General features: G+C 48.5%; 1 protein-coding gene across 1 annotated transcript in view; it reads left to right on the top strand.

The window, feature by feature from the left end:
• Nucleotides 1-10,713, top strand: part of LOC309400508 (TBC1 domain family member 10B-like) — a 52,376-nt gene extending 41,663 nt beyond the window's left edge. Inside the window, 1 exon segment of the mRNA XM_081969042.1 lies at nucleotides 8,253-10,713. The gene's annotated coding sequence lies outside the window, so the exon portion shown is untranslated.
• The last annotated feature ends 12,297 nt before the right edge of the window (nucleotides 10,714-23,010 follow it).

Raw genomic sequence — 23,010 nt, 5'->3', positions numbered from 1 at the left:
CCCAACCACAGGCTCAGTCTAGGCGGCCCTTTCGAGGGGGCGGTAACCGGTCCTTTCGCAGGTACCGGTGACTCCCAGGGGGAGGGGGCCATAGGCGCTCGGCTTCTGGCCTACGCTCATCAATGGGCGGAGACCACATCCGACGCCTGGGCCCTTCAAGTAGTGAGGCAGGGCCTCACTCTGGAGTTTCTGTCCCTCCCACCAAGACGCTTCATCCGTTGTCCGGTACCCAGGTGCCAAGAAAAGCGGCGCCTAATGAACGAAGAGATTCAACACCTCCTGTCCATCGAGGCTATAGAGCAGGTTCCAAAAGGGCAGGAGGGGCTAGGATTTTATTCAATATTATTCCTAGTTCCCAAAAGCTCAGGAGGATGGCGGGCCATCCTGGATTTAAAGCGGCTCAATCTCTTCATCAAATATCAAAAATTCAAGATGCAGTCTCTCAGAAGCATCTTAGCATCCATACGCCGCGGCGACCTGATGACATCGGTCGACATAAAAGAAGCATACCTCCATGTTCCGATACATCAGGCCCACAGGAGGTTTCTCCGCTTCCACTATGCAGGCCGTCATTTCCAATATCGGGCCCTGCCTTTTGGCCTATCATCGGCCCCTCGCACGTTTACCAAGCTCCTCGCAGTTGTGGCAGCTTCGCTTCGCACAGTGCCCATCCGGGTCAACTGTTACCTAGACGACATCCTGCTCCTGTCCTCAACACGTGCCCAGGCGGTAAGGGACTTGGAAGTCACAATGGACACTCTGCGCCGCCACGGTTTTGTCCTGAACCTCACCAAGAGCCACCTACGACCAACCACGTCGTTGCTCCACCTGGGCACGATCATCAACTCCAGGACGTGCGAAGTGTTCCTGTCCCAGGACAGACGGCAGAGCATCTGCGCTCTGGTGAGTCGGATATCATCTCAAAGACTCATCCCCTTGGCCACTCTTTCCCAGTTACTCGGAAAGATGATTTCGTGCATCGAGGTGGTTCCTTGGGCCCGATTCCACTCTCGCCCTCTCCAGTGGTTCCTGCTACCCTTCCAGAGAGCTCACACAAGCCACACCCAGATCAAGGTGCGTCTGCCACCCAAGCCTCTCCGATCCCTCCGGTGGTGGGCTTCTTCCAAACTCCTCAGGGGGAGCCCGTTCAAGGAGCCGGATCGCATCCAGGTGACAACAGATGCCAGTCTGTATGGGTGGGGAGCCCATGTACTGGATCGGGTGGCACAGGGCCGATGGTCCAGCCAGGAAATCAACAACAGCATCAACTGGCTGGAACTTCGAGCCATCCGGTTGGCCCTTTTGGAGTTCAGGGACATTGTGTCACACAACCACATTCTAGTTCTGACGGACAATGTTGCCTCCAAGGCCCACGTGAATCGTCAAGGGGGCACCCGTTCCAAGGCCCTGATGCTGGAGGCGGAGAAGTTACATCACTGGGCGGAAGCCAGACTGCTGTCATTGAAGGCGGAGCACATTTCAGGCGACTCCAACACGCAGGCGGATTGGTTGAGCCGAGCGACGGTCGACCAAGCGGAATGGCAGCTGCATCCCTCCCTCTTTCGGGAGCTCACTCACCGGTTCGGCACACCGCAGGTGGATCTTTTTGCCCAGCCTTGCAATGCTCAGACAGCCAGATATCACACCCGGTTCCGAACTCAGGGGGCGGAGGGCACGGATGCTCTACGCAGCCCCTGGCCGCCCGGCCTACTGTACGCTTTTCCGCCACTGCCGATTCTCCCTCTGGTCATCCAGAAAATACTTTCGGAACAGGCGGAGGTTCTCCTAGTGGCGCCAATGTGGCCTCGACGTCCCTGGTACGCCGACCTCGTCCACCTGTCCATCAACCGCCCTTGGCGCATCCCGGACAACCAGATCCAGCTCAACCAGGGGGATCTCATTCATCCGAATCCTCAGCTCTTGCAGTTAGCTGTGTGGCACGTGAGCGGGCTAAGCTGACCAGTCTTCATTTCTCCAGCGCTGTCATCGACACCATTCAGGCGGCCCGCAGGCCTTCCACTACTCGTATTTACGAAGCCACGTGGCAGGCTTTTTGCAGGTGGTGCCGTCGCAATACCATCGTTCCGACCAGAGCATCTGTTCCCCAGGTTCTCGATTTTCTACAATCGGGCCTAGAGAAGGGATTGGCACCGAACACTCTACGCCGCCAGGTCGCCGCTCTGTCCACAGTCCTTAGTGGTGGTCGGGCCCGGTCGCTAACTCAACACGCACGGGTCAAGGCCTTTCTGAAGGGCGCCTCCAACATCCGGCCTCCAACTGTCCACCGTTATCCTACCTGGGATCTTCCGTTGGTACTCAGGGCGCTTACATCTTCGCCTTTTGAGCCCATCCGCTCCATCAGCTTGCGACTACTTACGCTCAAAACAGCATTCCTGGTGGCCATTACTTCTGCCCGCAGAGTTTCGGAACTGGCCGCTCTCTCAGTTCGGTCTGATCTTTGCATCTTCCATTCCAACAGAGTGGTTCTCCGTTTGGATCCATCCTTCCTGCCCAAAGTCAATACCTTGTTTCACAGGGCGCAGGAGCTTGTTCTCCCAGACTTTTGCCCGCATCCTTCTCATCCGCAGGAGCGACAGTGGCATCATCTGGACGTTCGGAGAACCCTTCGTCGCTATGTGAAGCGCACGGCTGCATTCCGCAGGACAGAGGCACTCTTCGTCTCATTCCAGCCTTCTTCTATGGGGCAGAAAGTTTCCCCCAATACCATCGGACGTTGGTTGAAGGCCTGCATCGCACTAGCTTATGACTCTCAATCCCGGCCGGTTCCCAGACGCATTACTCCTCACTCTACCAGGAGCGCGGCGACAACAGCGGCCTGGTCCACTCAGGCTTCGGTTGAGGATATTTGCAGAGCAGCCACTTGGGCGTCGCCGTCCCCATTCATTCGGCACTACAAAGTGGACTCTTACGCTTCGGCTGAAGCATCCTTTGGGCGGCGTGTGCTACAACAGGTTCTCGCCTCCTCTGCGGGTCCTGACCAGCCTACTTCCCGCCCTTAGGTCAACTGCTCTGGCATGTCCCATGCTTGGATTCCCCAAGCAGCGCACAGGAGAACGACCGTTGACTTACCTGAACGGTCCTTCTATGTGCGCTGCGAGGGGAATCCAATCCCGCCCGATGTTTGGGCTGGTCCGGGTCCTCTTCTCGTGACTTTGACTTTTGACCTTCGTATTCTGGACGTGACTTATATTGGACGTGACTTATTGTTACCTTTCGACTGCCGTCGTGACTGACTTTGACTTACTTCTCCAACGGCTGTCCTTCGTGCAAAACTGAGTATTCCAGGCAGAGGAGGCGTGGTCATTTAATTTGCATAACTCAGTCTCTAGGCTAATGGACAAAGTTAACCCCATGCTTGGATTCCCCTCGCAGCGCACATAGAAGGACCGTTCAGGTAAGTCAACGGTCGATCTGTACCAAATAGCAGTTTCTCTTTGGATTCACATCCCTAACGAAAATGTTCTATTAGCCTATACAGATCCTTGGGAATTTTTTTTGTTCTTGTGCTCTTATTTAATGGGACAGACACTGGAAATTAGGAATCCATCATCTCCCCATGCCTTATTGTTATTTTTAAAGTTTTTTTTAACCACTGCCCCTAATTTGGTCAAGCAGTAAATTACAAATAACTATTTGCTGTCCTACTTGTTAATACTTTTTCTTTTTTTATATAATTTGTGCTTCATTTTTATTAGATTTCCCCATCCTTCTGCATTGCTTTGTCTAAAAATGTTAACAAAACAGAATGGAGACCAAGTTTGTTGAGTGACTTTGTTAACCAAAGATGAATTGGACTGAAATTCCAACACTGGAAGATTTTAAGGAAAGATTGGACAACCGTTTTTCTGAAATGGTGTAGGGTTTACTGCTTGAGCAGGGGGCTAGATTAGAAGATTTCCCTCCTGCTCTCTTATGTTGTTATTCTGAATTAAGCTCTTTATTTTTATGGGATGGTTCAGATCAAAACCAATGGTTTGTTTATTGAAGAAGTTCAGGTTTAGAAAGCTTGTACCACACAAATTTCAGTGAACCAGAGGGAGGTGGATTCAGACAACCCAAAGTAATTTAGATTTAGTCCCAAATAGTCCAGATTGTGCTGAGAGTCAGACAAATTCCTTCTGGACAGCTAACTGCATTCTCTGACGTTTGTGACTGAAATCAAGTCCTAGAGAGGCTTTTCTAAAACCTGGTTTTTCTAGGCACTCCATCTCATACATTTCATCCCATGCCCTATGAGGGCAGGGGGCAAAATGGACAGAGATGTGAGAGTGTCTGCTTTTCCCCTGTCCAAGGTGTACCAACTCTTATGGTGCCACCACAGATTTGTTTTCCCCTTCAGAAGGAAAACTAGGAAATGGAAAGGGAGATTACGGCTTCTTTGGCCAAATGAATGATCCGATCATCCAAGACTCATGTGGATAGGCCTGGCATGGGGGGAGAGGTGGAAGTCTTGGTTCACAGCAAAGCCTCCAGTTGGGTCAGCCCTTCAAAGCATTTTACTCCTTGGGTCTGTTGCAATGATTTGGACACATTGCACATTCTGTTGTTTGAATAGTACCTGGGTGAGCACCTGGTGGAATTTCACTTTGCTCTCCTGCTGATCAGTAATATGAATTATGATTAATCTGCCACAGTCATTGGAGATTTGAACTTGCATTTCCCTCCACATGTTTCTGTTGCAGTTCCTTAATGAGTTTAATTAGGCTGGGGAAACGTTCAACTGGAAGGGAGGCTGTGAAGCTGATAAGGAAATACAGTGGTACCTTGGTACTCATGATTAATTGGTTCCAGGAGGCACGATGAATACCAAGCAATTTTTCCCCATAAAGAATAATGTAGTGAGTCACAAGGCAGCCGACACTGACAGGTGGTGCATTGAGTGCCAAACAATGAGTTCTGGGACAAAATTTTCACGTCAAAATGTGTTGAGTACCAAATTGGGTAAGTTTCAAAGCAGCTGAGTACCAAGATTCCACTGTAAATATTTCGTATCCCCTTTTTCTACAAGTAATTTCCACCATATTCCTTCCCCTCATCCTAGCCCATACATTATGTGATTTTGTAGCCCTCCAGATGTTGAAGTCAGCTCCTTGGGTCTAGCCCAGAGTTCCCCAATGCTTTGTAGACCAATGTTAAGGGGGGGGGGGGGGGATGGTTCAGCACGAGCAGCAAGCAAGCATGCTCACATGAACAGCCCGATTTGCATGAGCTGTGGGCATACATGCCTGCTGTGCAGGCCTGCCTGCCCCTTCCACGTGTCAGTTCCGAACAGCTCAAGACCCAGTAGTGGGCTGTGGCCCAGAGGTTGGGGACCCCTGGTGTAGCCATTAAGAGCTGTACATCATCTGGAAAACCATTTGTCACTCACATTTGTGAGTGTTCATGTTTCATTGGAAACCTGGCGGAAGTAGGAAAGGAAAATGAAGCACTATATTCTGGAAGTTAAAACAAGGAGTAAAAGATAAATATACTAGAATTATAATTATACATATTATACTGGGATTATCTTGGGAAACCAATTCTCTATTCTGTTCGTTGCCAACAACCCCCACCCCACTAAATTTTCATTCTGGTATTACATACACATATATTCGGCTTAATTTTAAATAAAGTACAGTAGTGTACTTTATAAAATGAAATTCAATGGTGAAAAGAGTAAGGTTCTACATTTAGGCAACAAAAACAAAATGCACAGATACAGTATAGGTGGTACCTCGCTCAACAGTAGTAACTGTGAAAGGAATCTTGGAGTTCTAGTGGAGAACCATTTAAATATGAGGCAGCAGTGTGCAGCAGCTGCCAAAAAAGCCAACACAGTTCTAGGCTGCATCAACAGAGGGATAGAATCAAGATCACGTGAAGTGTTAATATCACTTTATAAGGCCTTGGAAAAGCCACACTTGGAATACTGCATTCAGTTTTGGTCGCCACGATGTAGAAAAGATGTGGAGACATCTTTTGTGGAGATGTGGAGACTCTAGAAAGAGTGCAGAGAAGAGCAACAAAGATGATTAGGGGACTGGAGACTAAAACATGAAGAACGGTTGCAGGAACTGGGTATGTCTAGTTTAATGAAAAGAAGGACTAGGGGAGACATGATAGCTGTCTTCCAATATCTCAGGGATTGCCATAAAGAAGAGTGAGTCAAACTATTCTCCAAGGCACCTGAGGGTAGAACAAGAAGCAATGGGTGGAAACTAATCAAGGAGAGAAGCAACTTAGAACTGAGGAGAAATTTCCTGACAGAACAATGAAGCAGTGGAACAGCTTGCCTCCAGAAGTTGTGAATGCCCCAACACTGGAAGTCTTTAAGAAGATGTTGGATAGCCATTTGTCTGGAACGGTATAGGGTTTCCTGCCTAGGTGGGGTTGGACTAGAAGACCTCCAAGGTCCCTTTCAACTCTGTTATTGTATTGTATAGTGTATGCTAGGTCATAGCAAATGCTTCCATTTTATTCTTTTTTTGTTGTGTTTAAGAATCGGGACAGAAAATCTTGAGATCTGAGATTTTCTGCAGAATAAGTATGCAACATCTCATCTCTGCTGTCTGTCAAGAGTGTTTTGCAGAAGGGAAGCAGGTATTCCCAGGGTACACTTCCTTCATTGGCTCCCCAAAGTTAGAACATCCTCCAGACTCAATTTGCTCTTACTGGGAGATCATGTTGAAAATCGCTGCCCAATGATTCTGTGAGATATTAAAACCCAGTTCTTATACTCGGAATCTGAAAGACAAGTCTGGTTCAAAATTCAAAGGTTTATTGCAAAGAAATGAAATAGCGGTTGCAAGTGTGGCCTCCCAGATTCTTCCCAATGGCTTGAGTACAAGGAGCGCAAAAAAACCGATTTCAAGCAGTACAGTTTATACTTTTCTAATCATTACGCGTGACACCTAAGAAGAAACCCTCCCCATCTCCAAAATCATTCTTTGAAGTTATCAGCTGGATTGTAATTCACTTTTCAAGAGGTCAGCATGACTTTTCCTGCAGACCCCTTTATCTTATCTGTGCCACTTTGTTATTTCATTTTAGGTGGTGGATGTTCCCATCTCACCAACTGGTGTCCTTGTCTTCAGACTTATTTTACTGTATTTCAATATCAAAGGAATTTTAGCAACTCATCCTGTATTGTCTTTACTGCTTACATTTGTGTTTAATTTACAATCAGGAAAAACAGTGCCAAGAGTCTCCCACCTTGGTGTTACATTTTACACTTTTATATGAAAGAGTAACATTATTTCCTTCAATTCTATGCAGAATCAGACTTCAGAAAAGGTGTGGACTCTTCTTGAAAGAATTGTCTGAAGTAAGGATTGTGGGGTTTTTTTCTGAAGCTGAGCTAAATAAAGATAGAACATCACAGATGATGCAACTTGTAGTAAAGCTTGAGGAAATCCTTAAGAAATGATATGTAGAAAACTATTTCCACTCAACGTGGGAGAAAGAGACCATATTTTTCAGACTATAAAATGCACTACTCCCCCCCCCCAAAAAAGTGGGTGGAAATGTCTGTCTTATAGAGCGAATATTGTGGTGGGGGGAGGGGGGTTGGTGCGGTGCCAATCAGATGTTCTAGGTGGTGGGGATCGTCGCTGCCTATTGCCACTGCTGCTGCCCGTTTGCCGCCCAATCGCGGCAATCAGCATTGAAGGGGCTGCGGGGAATGGACCGTGGTGGCGGCAAATGGGCAGCAGCAGCAAATGGGCCGTGGTGAACGGGCTGTGACGAACTGGTGGCGGCGATGAGGCAGCGGTGGTGGTGAACAGGCAGAGGACAAACGCGATGGTGGAGGGCTACTTAAGGTGTTACGTTCAGTACCAACAGTTCGATTGGGCTGAACTCCCCTTTGCCGAAGTTGCATATAACAATGAAGGCACAAAAGTATGGGGTTTACCCCCTTTCACATGGTTACAGGGAGGGAGTTTGTCCCAATTCCGGAATGTCCCCAAGTGCGCACAGATGACATGACTTCGCAGGAGTGGATAGCCTGGATGCAAAAGGTTTGGAAAGTGGTGAGAGACGCATTACGTCACTCTTTTGCCAGGTGATACCAGGTGGCGCAGAGGGCCGTTCTTGTTCTATGGTAAGGTTATCCCCTGTTGGAGGCATCATGGGTTCATAGTAAGGACTGTAGGGCGCCCCACCTGGTAGCGAGATTCCACCGCAGACATCCCGCAAAACCGGGGGGGAGGGGTCCTTCGGCTCCTAACTGACTGTAGTTTTTATCTCCCCAGGTGCTGTCTCCATGGTAGAGGGGCCGCATGTTAGCTCCGGCCAGCCCACAGGCCCGGAGCTGCCATCTAGACTGCGAAAGCTGTGGGAGCTGCCGGGAATCGTGCTTACCAGCTGGAGACCTCCCTCCTCCACAAGCAATCCAGCTGAAAACTCTACATGACTGACTGCTGGGTAGTTTCCACTGAGAACACTCCATAACTGATAACTGACTGAGAACAATCCATGACTGATTGCCGGGTGGTTTTCACTCTGGGCCACGAGGTGATGGGTGCGCGTGCGCAGGGGTGGGGTTTAGCTTAAATACCAAATAAAGTATAAAAGGTGGTGGGGAGCACCGGATGTCAGCTCTGACAATTTATTCATTGCCTTAGTGTTTTGTTGGTCAGTTAGTGCCAGAGGAAGATAAACTCAGTTTCCTGCACCACACCCGGGAAGGGGGGGGGCATTTTGCCCTCCCCAGGCTCCGGAGGCTTTCCTCAAGCCTCCTGGCACAAAAAATGGAGCACGGGGGAAGGAGCGCCACCCCACCCACCCCATGTGCACGAGTCTCCCAGCAGAGACCCGAAAATCAGCTGGCTGGCAGGAGGAACACGCATGTGCGGTGAAGCTGACCTGGGTGACAGTTCGCCTGCCCTCAGAGAAGGCTCCACATGCCACCTGTGGCACACGTGTCATAGGTTCGCCATCACGGTCCTGGGTCATATTGCTTAATGAAATGACAGGCAGCCTTCAGACATGACCAAATGGGGACTCAAAAGAGTGGTGCAAGATTCTGAGTTTGCAAAAAAAAAAATCTTTCAAAAGAGACTAAGCATTTTCAGGGATATTTAAAGTAAATTAATCACAAGATCGCGATAGGGTAATGAGAGAAAAGTATTACATGCAAGCACTTGCTGAATGCATTCAGCCCTTACCTTTGGTGCCAAATTCATCAAGTTTTCCCCTTAGATTTTTCACTAGGACAGTTTTCCTTTCCTCTCAATTCAAAAGCAATAATTTCCTAGATGAAGAGGGTGGGGCTAATACTCACCTATGTCCTCTATCCAAGGGGTATTAAATGATTTTGATCTTGTTTTCTTCATCCACACCTCCACACAAATGAGTTTGAAGAACAAATGGCTAGAAATAAGGAAGATCACGACCACAAGCCAGAGTTCTCACTGGCCATAAAGAGAAACAGTTTTAGGAGGAAAATAAATTGAATATACAGTAACACAAATTGCTCTGCAAAAATGAGAATCAAATAGCTAAGGTACTAATGGGATTTTAAAGCGCACTGTTTAAATGTTTGGATCTGTCAAGTTTTATATGGGTGAACCATATATTTGTTTCTAATGTTTTCTCCTTAAAAAAACCTTTCTATTTTCCTTTCTGTTATTCATATTGTAAGCTACTCTGAGATGGCATCATGAAATCGTGAGGGACAGGATGAGTAAAATCCTATTCAGAAAAATAATTCTAGAAATTTTCTGCCTGCTTCTAGAGGGCAGGTAGGTGAACTTCAGACTTACTGAAAGATAGATGGAGTTTAACTGCTAGGTGCGGTGGTCCTCATATTTACAATCTTTGCACGTGTGCAAAGGAAAGGAAAGCTGAAGTGAAATCATAAGCATAGTTGCAATTCTACTTAGTGTCCACTTTGCTTAACAACCAAGGTGTTGGTTCCAATTAGGGTTGCTAAACAAGAAATTGGGGGCATGATGGCTCAGCGGTTAAAGATGCTGAGCTTATCAGCTGGAAAGCTTAGATTTGAGACCCAAGCATTGCGTGATCGGGTGAGCTCCCGTTACTTGCCCCAGCTCCTGCCAACCTAGCAGTTTGAAACCATGCAAAAACAAGTAAATATATGTACCACTTTGGTGGGAAAGTAAGGGTTCTGTGAGCCTCAGCATATAGTCATGCTGGCCACATGACCACAGAAGCATCTTTGAACAATGCTTGCTCCCTTGGCTAAGAAATGGAGATGAGCACCTCCCCCTAGAGTAAGACATGGCTGGACAGGTGAAACCTTTACCTTATGAGCCGCGGTGGTGCAGTGGTTAGAGTGCAGTACTGCAGGCTGCTACTGCTGACTGCCTGCAATTTGGCAGTTCAAATCTCACCAGGCTCAAGGTTGACTCAGCCTTCCATCTGAGCCTGCCCCTGTTTGGGGCAATATGCTGACTCTGTAAACCGCTTAGAGAGGGCTGTAAAGTGGTATATAAGTCTAAGTGCTATTGCTATTTTAAACAAGAAATACCGACAAATTTTCAGTAGTTTCATTTCCATATGTTATGGTAGATTTCCTCAACCCAGTGTCCTGATGTATTCAGTGTCAATTCTAAAACCTTTGGCTAGCTATGCTGGTTGAGAATTCCCATGCTATATATGCATGACATCATGAACCAAATCATTGAACTTAATCTGATTATTATATAATAATATGTGAAAACTGGACTAAATAAACCACGTGTAAATTAACCACGGGTACGGTTTATATGTGTGCAAACAGATCTTTGCAAATAACTATTATATGACAGAATTTGTTTCTGTATATCAATGGTCACTCATCTGTGGGGTACCAAATTTGGGTAAGCTGCATTAGGGTAACATCTGGAGAATCCTGGCCTTTGTCTCATTTTCAAAGGCTCAGCATCAAGTATAGAGAAAAGGCAATTACCATGTATATCACTATAAGGAAGAATAATGAAGCCTGTGATCCGTAAAATGATATAGTATTGGATTTAATGCCCATCAATCCATCAGCCGAGTAGTTTCAAGGATAAACGCTTCAAACTGAACTGTGTTGTCTGAGGTTTCTTGATGCTGAACTACGGAACGTGTCAGCACTCCATTTTTTTTCTCTCCACCCCTTGCCAGCACTTTGGTCCTCTGCGGGTGAGGCCAGGGAGTTTCAGGGGATGGCTGAGGTAATAGCGACTAGAGCCAGATGCTGCAGTGGTGGAGGAACCATCCACCCTGGAATCCCCTTCATCACAAGACAGGGCTGCTCACCTGGATGTGCGCCCCAAGGCGCATCAGGGCTCAGAACAACTGCCAGTCGTCCAGGAGGATGTAGCGAGGGATGTTGGTCAGGGAGAGGGCCCTGCAGGGGAGTGGTGGAAAAGCTCCTTGGTGGCTGCAGGATCGGGGGGGGGGGGGGGGGCACTGCCTATACCTAGCCTCTCTGACAGCCATTTGATGAGGTGGAGGGAGCAGCACTTGACTGATGGGGACGAGGATGGGGAGTGGAGCTACTCCACTGCACTGAGCAGCCAACCTATGGACTTCCTGAGGGAAAGGTTTGGGGAGGCCAGTGATGTTGGGGCCTAGCAACGTGTGGACCCAGGAGCTTAGGGGCTGCCTACTGGGAAGGCCCAACCGCAGTTGACCCCCAGCTGGCAGTTCTGTCTGCTCGCTTCCGCTTGGCCAGATCAAAGTTTCGACCTGATGGCGGTAATGAACAGGCCAGGGAGGACCAAACCTTGAGGGGACTGCTGCCGGGTCCTTCCTTTGCCGGGTACAGCATACACTCTAGTCACTCGCAAGGTGAGGCAACAAAAATGGGGGATAGTGGGCATCTGTGGATACCGCCTAGGATGGCCAGTCCACCACCAGCCCAGCAGTGGGGCGGGGAAAGGAGCTGATGGTTCCCCGTGGGGGGGGAGGGGCTGGCAAGGGCCCCTCCCATTGTGGGAGCCACCAGCACTGAGGGTAACGTTTGATGGAAGTCTGGATAAGGTGGCCCTCTTCCTAAGCCAGGTTATAAGCCACCTGGACCAATACGCTCACCTCTACACCTCCCAATGGGCCATGGTTATGGCAGTGACGGCAATGTTGGAGGTGAGGCCGCCAACTGGGTGGACTACCTCTACAGTGAACATGCCCGGGAATTGGGCGACGCAGGCCTGTTCCTGGCTGCACTGCGTGAGCAATTCAAAAACCATACTAGATCCCAAATAGCAGAAGGGGAGCTGTTGGCATCGTGGCAAAGGGGCAGGCTGGTGGCAGAATACCTCCATGACTTCCGACGGCTATCTGGTAAGTTGCAGGGCCTGCCAGAGCATTTACTAGTGCACTACTTTAAGACCAACCTTGACCGCATGTTGCGCCAGGTTTGTGCCTATCGGGGCTTTCCTCCCCAACTGGGCGCTTGGTACTCAGCAGCTACTGAGTTGGATGTGGAGTTAGGGGAGTGTAGACCAAAGGGGGAGATGCTGCTGAGACCACAACGGTTCCTAGACTGACCAGCGAACAACGCCCCACTGGCCTTGACCCTCTGGGTGGTCCAACCAGCAAAGCCCGCATCCACCAAGCCACCTATCCTGTGTTTTTGCTGCAGCCAAACAGGCCACTGGGTGGCCGACTGCCCTGCCCCTATTCCACAAACCAGAGCAGGGCCTTCAGGGATGGGAAAATCTAAGAAGATGCCCCAGAAACCCCTGGACATGTCCATATGGGCCCAGCAGAAAGAAATGGTGACCCCAGTGGGCAACGAGGATGGCCGAGTGACGGTGGAGGAGGGACCCCAGCTCACCAGCGATGACAGTGACAATGAATGGGAGGGTGACCCAATGGTAAGCAATGCCATCTGCCCCTTCCTGCTCCCAGTGGTGCTTACTGCTCAGAAGCGAGGTGCCTGCGCGGCGCTCATAGATACCAGGTGTACTCGATGCTTGATCAGTCTGACAGTTGCCAGTTTGGGGGTAAGAGTGAGGAGGCTGTCAACACCCATGCGATTTGAGCAGGTGGACGGCTCAATGCTGGGAGGGGCACCTGCCACTCACGTTACAGAGCTGGTGAAGCTGGAGTTCGGCCAGCATTGGGAACTCATCCACTTCATTGTTGTCCCAAAAATGACTGAGTCTGTGATTTTGGGACTTGCGTGGCTGGATAAGTGGGTTGGTTGTAGGCACTTGTGTATAGGCAATGGGCCACATGAGTGACTCTGGAACCATGGTGTTAACGAAGCTCCAGACCAGGGGCCCGGAGATAAGGGGGCCAAAGCTGCAGGGGAGGTGACGGCCTTCCCGACAGTGTACACTGACCTCGCAGAGGTTTTCAGCGAGAAGGACTGCGAAGTTCGGGAACGGACTTCCGATTTGCTCGGAGGGTCGTTTTGACTGCTCCGGAGGCTTCAGGGAAGCGTCCTGATGGTCCCTCAAGCTTTCGGAGCACTCGGGGCGACCCTCCGAGCAAACCGGAAGTCACTTCAGGTTTGCTCGGAGGTTCGTTTTGACTACTCCGGAGGCTTCAGGGAAGCGTCCTGAAGGTCCCTCAAGCCTCCGGAGGGCTTCTGGGGGGGGGGGGGGGGGGGGGGAGGCTGTTTTTGCCTTCCCCAGGCTCCTATAAAGCCTCTGGAGCCTGGGGAGGGCAAAAAATGCATGCAAAAAATGGGGAGTGCCTGTAGTGCGTGCATGCACACTGGGGGGGGTCGCGCATTGCATTATGGGTGCAGCACGCCCACACACAACGCCCCTGCGCTCCTCCCATTTATGGCACGCGAGCCAAAAAAGGTTCGTCATCGCTGGTATAGGGTTTCCTGCCTAGGCAGGGGGTTGGACTAGAAGACCTCCAAGGTAACTTCCAACTCTGCTGTTGTATTGTATTGTATTGTACTACCCCCTCACCAGCCAATGGACTGTGCAATACATATACAACCAGGGGCTAAATTACCAAAGCCAAAAATGTATTCTATGACGCCGAAAGAAATGGAAGAACTAAGGCAATATATAGAGAAGAACTTAACCAGAGGATTTATTCAGGCATCCAGGGCCCAGACTGCGGCACCAGTACTGTTTGGAGAAAAGAAGGATGGGGGGTGGGGGGGGTGTTGTGATTGTGCATAGACTTCAATGGGATTAACGGAGTGTGCATTGAGAACATGTGCCCTCTCCCCCTTATGAAAGTCATGCTAGCCCGTTTGGCTGAGGGATGTATCTTCACCAAGCTGGATCTCAGGGAGGTGTATTATCGGGTATGAATCAGGGAAGGGGATGTGTGGAAGACAGCATTTAATTGCCCGTTGGGTAGTTATCAGTTCAGAGTAATGCCCTTTGGACTGCAAGGGGCTCCAGCGGTGTTCATGCAATTGATAAATGAGGTCTTGCATGAACACCTGTATAAGGGGGTGCTCGTTTACCTGGCTGACATCCTGATTTACACCAGAACCATGGACGAGCACATCCAGTTGGTGCGCCAGGTCCTGAAGAAATTGCTGGTGGCAAATTTATATGTAAAATTGACCAAATGTGAATTCCACCAGGCCTGGTTAGACTACCTGGGTTACCAGGTATCACGAGAGGGGCTGGAGATGGACCCAGTGAAGGTATGGGCTGTTCTGGACTGGCAAGCCCCGAAAGCAATTACTCCCCACTTTTGCACACGAGCCAAAAAAGGTTCGCCATCTCTGCACTACAGTATCTGGTATTATGGAAAGAGTATCCCCTGTCAGGGGCCTCGTGGGTAAGCAGGGATGTAAGGGCTCCTTGACTAGTGAAAAAGTTCCACCATAAGAATCCGTGCAAACTGGGTGGAGAGAGCACCATGAGCCCAATAACCAACTAACAGTGTCCTTTTCCTTCCAGATGTTGTCTCCATGGTATGAGGGGGCCGCATGTCAGCCACAAAATGGCCAGCCACAAGCAAGCTGTCCTGGGGCTGCCATTTGGGGAGGGGAGGATCCACCAGAACCGGGTGAACACCCAGCTAAGGAGCGAAACGGCTGAGCACCGGGCCACTGCTCCGTTGGGCTATGTGCTGTCGGGATTGCCTCCGGACCTGCAGTCAGCTGGGAAGCGGATAGCCTGCAATCAGCTGGGAAGCAGAGACAGGCCGAAACAGCTGAGCATCAGCAACCGGAGGGTGGGGCAGGCACGCACACAAAGCTTATGCTGGGCTAAATGTGGGCGGACACCAGGGGGTGGGATAAACGCATATACTTAAGGGGGGAGGGATAATCTGCAGTTAGCACTGACTTTGTTTTGCTTCTTTGTCACTGTTCTGACCCAGGCTTCCTTAACAAGCAAGAAACAGAGACTTGGTCCCGGCAAAACCCCTTTTATTTACACAACTGTGAATTCCTTTCATTCACAGTCCACAAGGCTTATCAAACAGTCTTTCAGAGGGTTGCTTATCAAATACAAACCTTATCTCGTTTGGTGAGCTGCCAAATAACTAGTTCCAAATGCAGGGCAAGACAAAACGTGGCACAGAGTCTCCTATAGTTACAAACAGAACTTTTCTCTCTTGACAAGACCAAATGAACTTATTGTTTCCTGCAAAAGCCCCCTCCCCATTTGCTCCTCTTTCGTTTCCTATGGGAGGGGCAAATCATCTCCAAGGTGTGGCTTTACTCTTAAGTCAACCCTGCTTTCTTAGTTGTTCTTGTCTTCTGGCAGCTCTGCGCATGCATACACTGGGAACAGGCATGCATACACTGGGAACAGGCATGCACACAGCACACAGAACCTTTAGACAATTAATAGTGGTTTATATACAAATATATACCGACATATACATGGAGATAATTCTCTTACCACTCAGCTATGGACACAAGGAGAGAAAATGAGGTACATGATCAGAGAAAACGCCCTCTAATGGCCACCTATATATATAGAGAGAGAGATACCTCCTTGCATCTTCCTCATTGCATCAGTTTACAAATTACAGTTTACAATCTTACATCAGCTGGCAGCTATTAAATTCTCATTACCTGACATTCCTCCCATTTAAAGCTGTACAGCTGATAATCCAAATGCTTTTACATAGTCTTTATACATTTCTACAGATACAGGTTTTGTTAACATATCAGCTATATTACAATCACTAGAACAATGCTGTAATCTGATTAATTTCTTTTACAGCTTATTTTAATGTTACAGTACATTACATGTCTACATGTATACATTATATTACATTAATATTTACACTTTTCAGTAATAGTGAATACATTGTGTATTACCAAAATTTCCTGTTGAGGTTCATTACTAATACTGTATGCTCTGACCTCACTCGCAGTAAACCGTTCATTATGTCCTCGCCTCCTGCTTCGGTTACTACTCTCTCTGCTACAAACGCTACTAGTACCATTACTACTATTGCTGCAGGCACTACTCCTACGTGTCAGGGTTCCAAATAACATCCAAAATTAAATCAGAGTCCAAGACAAAGTATTGCTCAAGATTCCAATTTATTAAGAGAGTCATGTTGGCACATCTGAGAAAACCTGAATCTGAAAGCTTCCCGGTTTTCCCCACCCAGTTGAAAGTTCAAGATCTTGCCCCCACACCCACAAGTCCATCACATGGTCCAACCTTCCACTGCCATGCTGGCAGTTCCACCCATCCAGTTCTGGTCAGGTGCAGAGGTGTAGAGACAAAGGTGCAGAGGTGTAGAGACAAAGGATTCTAGAAAGGAATTTTATTTTGGCAACATCACATTCTACTCCTTACTATTCCCCCTCCCAATTCCCCACTAATGAAACAGCATAGTAGAATAGAATATTAGTGTGGCAGGCCAAAGATCCCAAAAGGAACTGGCTGCAGGCCTGACACTGTTCATTATCTACTGCTTCTGTACACTCTGTCTCAATCTCCATTACATCCTGTTTATCATCTCTTGGCTGGATACCTTTACTTTGTCTTTTCACTAGCTCATTTTTCTCGGTTTGGCTTATCTGCTTGCCTGTCTTTCTCTTTAACTTCAGCTTCCTCCATTTATCTCATTGTTCCTTAGGCAATGACCATGACCATCTCTCTTGATGATTGCGAGGTTCATTATGAATACCACCTACTCTAACCCTACTTGCAGTGAACCGCTCAGGACGTATACTTTTATTACACCATTCAGGTCTCCTAGTTATACCGCTGTTTGCTTGCCTTGCAGTTTTCCTATTCACAGGATACACCTTGTATTGTGCATCCAGGTTGTGCATCTAGGAGGATGCCCAAATTGCGCGCCCATTCCACAGGGGGCAATTGCTCGCCCCCTATGGCCAGTGATGGAATCAACTGGCTGAACTGGGGTGCCGGTAGCCATAGCCACTCAGTCTTGGAGGGGTTGAGCTTGAGTCTGTTGTCCCCCATCCAGACCCCGACGGCTTCCAAACACCGGGTCATCACCTCGACAGCCTCGTTGGGGTGGTTTGGGGTGGAAATGTACAGCTGAGTATCATCAGCGTACAGATGATACTCCACCCCAAAACCACGGATGATCTCCCCCAGCGGCTTCACATATGCGTTGAACAGAAGGGGCGAGAGGACCGACCCCTGCGGCACCCCACAAGTGAGTGGCCTCAGGGTCGACCTCTGCCCCCCTGCCAACACACATTGCGTCCGGCCGGAGAGGTAGGAGCCGAACCACCGCAGAACGGTGCCTCCAACTCCCATCCCCCCCAGCCGGCGCAATAGGATACCATGGTCGATGGTATCAAAAGCCGCTGACAGATCTAATAGGACCAGGATAGAGGAACAACCCCTATCTCTGGCCCTCCAGAGATCATCAACCAACGCGACCAAGGCCGTCTCCGTGCTGTGTCCGGGTCGGAAGCCGGACTGGCGTGGGTCTAGATATTTGGATTCCTCAAGGTGTCGTGGAAACTGCTGTGCCACCACATTCTCTACAACCTTCGCTAAAAAGGGAAGGTTGGAGACTGGATGATAATTAGCTAGCTCCATCGGGTCAAGGGAAGGCCTCTTGAGTAAGGGCCTCACCACCGCCTCTTTCAAGGTGGTAGGTAAGGACCCCTCGCCTAAGGAGGCGTTCACCAAGCCCAGTAGCCAGCCTCGTGTCACTTCCCAGGATGCCAGTACCAACCAGGAGGGACACGGGTCCATTAAACATGTGGTCGGTCGCAGCCGTCCACGCAACCTGTCCAAATCCTCGGGGGCAACAGAATCAAACTCCTCCCAGAATGGTCTCACAAGACTCACTGTTGACGGCTCCTCTGGTCCACTGAAGGGGGCCCATCCGCTCCGGATCTGAGCGATTTTGTCCTGCAGATATTCCCCAAACTCCTCTGCTCTGCCCTGTAAAGGGGCTTCCCGCGTCCTCTGTGATAAGAGAGAGCGGGTCACCCGAAACAGGGCGGCAGGGCGGTTATCGGCGGACGCAATAAGAGTGGCACAATGTCTACGTTTGGCCACTCTTAATGCCACAAGGTAGGTCCGTGAATAGGCTCTTACCTGTGTTCGATCAGATTCGGAGCGTGAGGACCTCCACCTGCCCTCTAGGCGTCTCCTATGGCGCTTCATCACCCTCAGGTCCTCGGTAAACCAAGGAGCCCGGGTGGGTCGTCGCCGCAGGAGAGGCCGCAAAGGCGCAACTCGGTCCAGGGCCCCAGCGGCCACCCTATTCCAGGCGGCCACTAGGTTCTCGGAGCGAGAGTGGGTCAGGGCTACAGGGAATGGCCCAAGCTCCGTCTGGAACCTATCCGGTTCCATCAGGCGCCTGGGGCGGTACCAACTTGGACAGTTTGGTTCCGCCTCCTCGCGGTGGGGGGTAGCGCCAGGGAAGTCCAGCCGGAGAAATGAGTGATCTGACCATGACAGGGGAGTGATGATTACATCCCCTCTTCCCAGATCACTCGTCCACTGTTCAGATACAAAAACAAGGTCCAGAGTGTGGCCACCTTCGTGTGTGGGGCCCTGAATTAATTGGGTCAGGTCCATGGCTGTCATGGAAGCCATGAACTCCCGAGCTACCTCGGATGCTTCCCCCGTCGACGGCAAGTTGAAATCCCCCATAACCACAAGCTTGGGGGTCATTCTCCTTTCTTCCAACTCAAGGAATGTCCTTCTCATACTCTGCAAATGTGTGAACATACACTCTCCCAGCTTCATCTGTGCCTTATACAGCCTTATAAAAAAACGGGGGTGGGGTGTGTGTGCTGAGAAAGAAAGAAAGAAAGAAAGAAAGAAGAAAGAAAGAAAGAAAGAAAGAAAGAAAAAGAAAAACAAAGAAAGAAACAAAGAAAGAAACAAAGAAAGAAACAAAGAAAGAAAGAAAAAGACAGAGAAAAAGAAGGGAGAAAGAAAAAGAGAAAGAAAGGGAGGGAGGGAGGGAAAAAGGAGAAGAACAAAGGACTACAAACCTGGCACTAGATGCAGCTTCAGAGGATAATCCACGGCTGGAAGGGACCTGGAGGTCATCTAGTCCAACCCTACTCCAGCAGGACATTGTTAAAGTAAATTTCTGTCTTTTGATCCCCCAGTTACATGACTACATAGCCACACCCACCCAGTCACATGACCCCACCAAGTCATGCCCACCAAGCCACGCCCACAGAACTGGTAGGAAAAAAATAGATTTCACCACTGCTTTAGACAATTAATAGTGGTATATATACAAATATATACAAACATATACTGTACATGGAGACAATTCCCTTACCACTCAGCTACGGACACAAGGAGAGAAAATGAGATACATGATCAGAGAAAATGCCCTCTAATGGCCACCTATATATATAGACACCTCCTTGCATCCTCCTCCTTGCATCAGCTTACAAATTACAGTTTACAAGCTTACATCAGCTGGCAGCTATTAAATCCTCATTACCTGACATGTTGTTAGTTTTGCAGTTGTGTCCGACCCATTGCGACCCCATGGACAATGTTCCTCCAGGCCTTCATGTCCTCTACCATCCTCGAGTCCATTTAAGCTCACGCTGACTGCTTTAGTGACTCCATCCAGCCACCTCATTCTCTGTCATCCCCTTCTTCTTTTGCCATCAATCTTTCCCAGCATTAGGCTCTTCTCCAGTGAGTCCTTCCTTATCATTTGGTTGCCAAAGTATTTCAGTTTCATCTTCAGGATGTGGCCTTCTAAAGAGCAGTCAGGATTGACCTCCTCTAGGACTGAACGGTTTGATCGCCTTGCAGTCCAAGGGACTAGCAGGAGTCTTCTCCAGCACCATAGTTCAAAGGCCTCCATTCTTTGGCGCTCAGCCTTCCTTATGGTCCAACTTTCACAGCCATACATTATAACTGGGAAAGCCATAGCCTTGACTATACACACTTTTGTTGGCAGGGTGATGTCTCTGCTTTTTTGTATGCTGTCTAGATTTGCCATAGCTTTTCTCCCTAGGAGCAAGCATCTTTTAATTTCTTGGCTGATCTCAAAAAGCTATGTATGTTAATGGTTAATATTTGACTAGAACCAATCAGGAAACTTGAAAGCAATAGATATATTGGAAAGGCAAAAAAAGAGAGAGGGAATTAGCAAATAATTTCCTTATTGTTGCAACAACAAAAAACTTTTTATCAAATTGCCAGAAGCCAAGGTTGACTCTGTAGGACTCAGAAATCCATCATAGCAGGTGTCCAAAATGTCTGTCTGCCTCTGCAGAGTTTATTTGGCTTTTATACAGTTTCAACAAGCAAAGCAAGAGCATAGGTAGCAACAGCATCTTATTGGCTTATTCTCCTTGTCAATCTCTAAGACCATTGCAGCCAGGGTAGAATCTCACATAACTCCCTGGTAGTGCCTGGTTCTACTAATTAGGTGAGCTCATAGATAGTTGAGGTAATTGGTTACTAAGGCGCATGGCAGTTTGCTGCTCATGCCTCTCAGTAACCTTTGTATGACCTCTACATCTCACTCTTTTTAATTTTGTTAGAAAAGGTATCATAAGAGGGGTTAATAAAAGGATCATAATCAAAAGAGAAAGATAATTACTTATACAGGGCATATACCTGACCCTGAGGCAGTATGAAAGAGGGTTTTAGGGCAAAAAGCTGTGATACATATATTGCAAAGGGAGGGAAGACACTGAACAAAACACCACCCACCAATCAAAATAGCACAAATAATGACTAAATAACATAGGACATTTCCCAATAAGCCTGTGGGCAACCAAGCCCAAAAGCTTTCCCACCAAGATCCTAAAGTATCAATTTTCAAATCAGAGGCCAAATTGTGTAAAATATTGAGCTGGTGCTGGATGGTTCGTGATTCATCTGAAAGATTGAAACAACACATTAATTACTAAAATTGTTAGGAATGTAAGCTAACAGTTGGGTTAGCAATATATAAACCAGGATGGTAGTACTGTTTCTTAAGTACTGCTGTAAAATGTGATTGGTTGCTGTTACCTCAAGCAGCCATAAGATGGAGCCATAATGCCTGTTAGCTCTCTGTTTGTTAGATGCTGATCGGTGGATGTATCGTGAGTTACTGTGTTTTTGCTACTGTTAGCTGCTTTGTGTGCTAAACTGATTATATGAGACTGGACTGTGTTCGAAGGATCATTCCTTAACTGAGAACATTGATAACTGACTGACTGAACCGTGTATGACTTGGACTTTAAATTGAACTCTGAATACCTCTATATTTCCACATAGTAAACTACTATTATTTATACTATTTGGTGTCTCTGTATGCTGGTTTGTGTGTGTTCTTCCATAGCACTCTCATTACGCTTCTCTGCACACTCGCTCTCCTTTTTTTTTTTTAAGAAGCGCAGCCCCCTTCCCAGCTAAACAGGCCCAGCCCACCCACCCCCGTGGCGTCCCACCCTCCCCCGCTTTGACCCACCGTGGGTGTGTTCTTCCATAGCACTCTCATTACGCTTCTCTGCACATTCGCTCTCCTAACGGGGAGCTTACCTAACGGGGAGTTAAAGAAGTAGCATTAATTGTTTTTGCCAAATTACACACAACAGCATTAATATTAAGATGAGCATGAGCAGCGGACGTTACTTCCGGGATCGGACGACGACGGACATGTTTGTCCGCCACTCGTCTCCCCGGTGGGTCCCTTAAGGGACACAGGAGGCCTTGTAGGGGGCTCCTGCTGAAGGGCGGCCGGCCGAGGCACCCTGCATGTGGCAGCAGCCAGCTGGGGTGCTTTTCGGCTTTGCCTACGAGCTGGGGAGCGGAGGGGGGGTGAGAGACAGCTTCGCGCTGTCCGCCCTCTCGTCGGATGGCTCCGGAGGCTAAAAGAAGAGTCGGAAAAGTGCAGCTGGAGACTAAAGGTGGGGATCCTGGCTCTTGGAAGATTTAGGAGAAAAGCAACAGTCACTTTGTGAGTTTTTTGTGTTTCTGTTCTTGAAGAGAGATTAGAGAGGGGGGGTTACCATTTCCCCCACCTCGGACTAAGCGGCTTTGAAAATGGACCCTCGGGAAGAGAGAGGATAAAAGACTGATTTGTCTGACTTTTAATTGAAAATGACTTTCACAATTGCTGGAAACGACTCTGAACTGTTGTTTTAAAATAAAAAACTTTCGGCGACTTCTTTCCCTGCGAAAGGGAGGGCCAAGATGGCGCTCGCCCATCTTTCTTTGTCTTTATGCAAATGAAGTCTGTCCTTTGAAGCTACTCCCAAAGAGAGAATAAAGAAAAGTGGATTGTTTGTTTACTCTCCCAAAGGGAAACTGGGACCTCCTCCTGTGTATGGATCTTCTGATCGTTGGCTGACTTTTCTTCTCATTCATCTTGGTGTATTTTACTCTTGGAACTGCAAATTGGGCGCCTTTGCGATTGTTTTCCTTTGGAGACCAGTGTAGCTGCGAAACCCTCTGACACCACCTTTCTTGGCAAGGACTTGCATCTCTGAATTTAAACAAATGGCGGCAAGGAAACCCCCGACCGGCAAGGCGCATTCAGCCCCCTCATCGGCTGCCCCAAGCCCCACGATGCAACAGTCCAAGATATCATCAATGTTGCAGAAAGCAGTGGCTGGGGAGGACCCAAAGGAACTATCTGTTACGGAAATGTTTAAAGAACTTATGAAGGGACAGAAGGAAATGAGGGCTGAGATCAAAGAAGAACTCAGAG

Source organism: Natrix helvetica, assembly GCF_964273705.1.
Source record: "Natrix helvetica genome assembly, chromosome: W".
NCBI classification, from domain to species: Eukaryota; Metazoa; Chordata; class Lepidosauria; order Squamata; family Natricidae; genus Natrix; species Natrix helvetica.
This window is presented reverse-complemented; position numbering and strand designations above follow the sequence as displayed.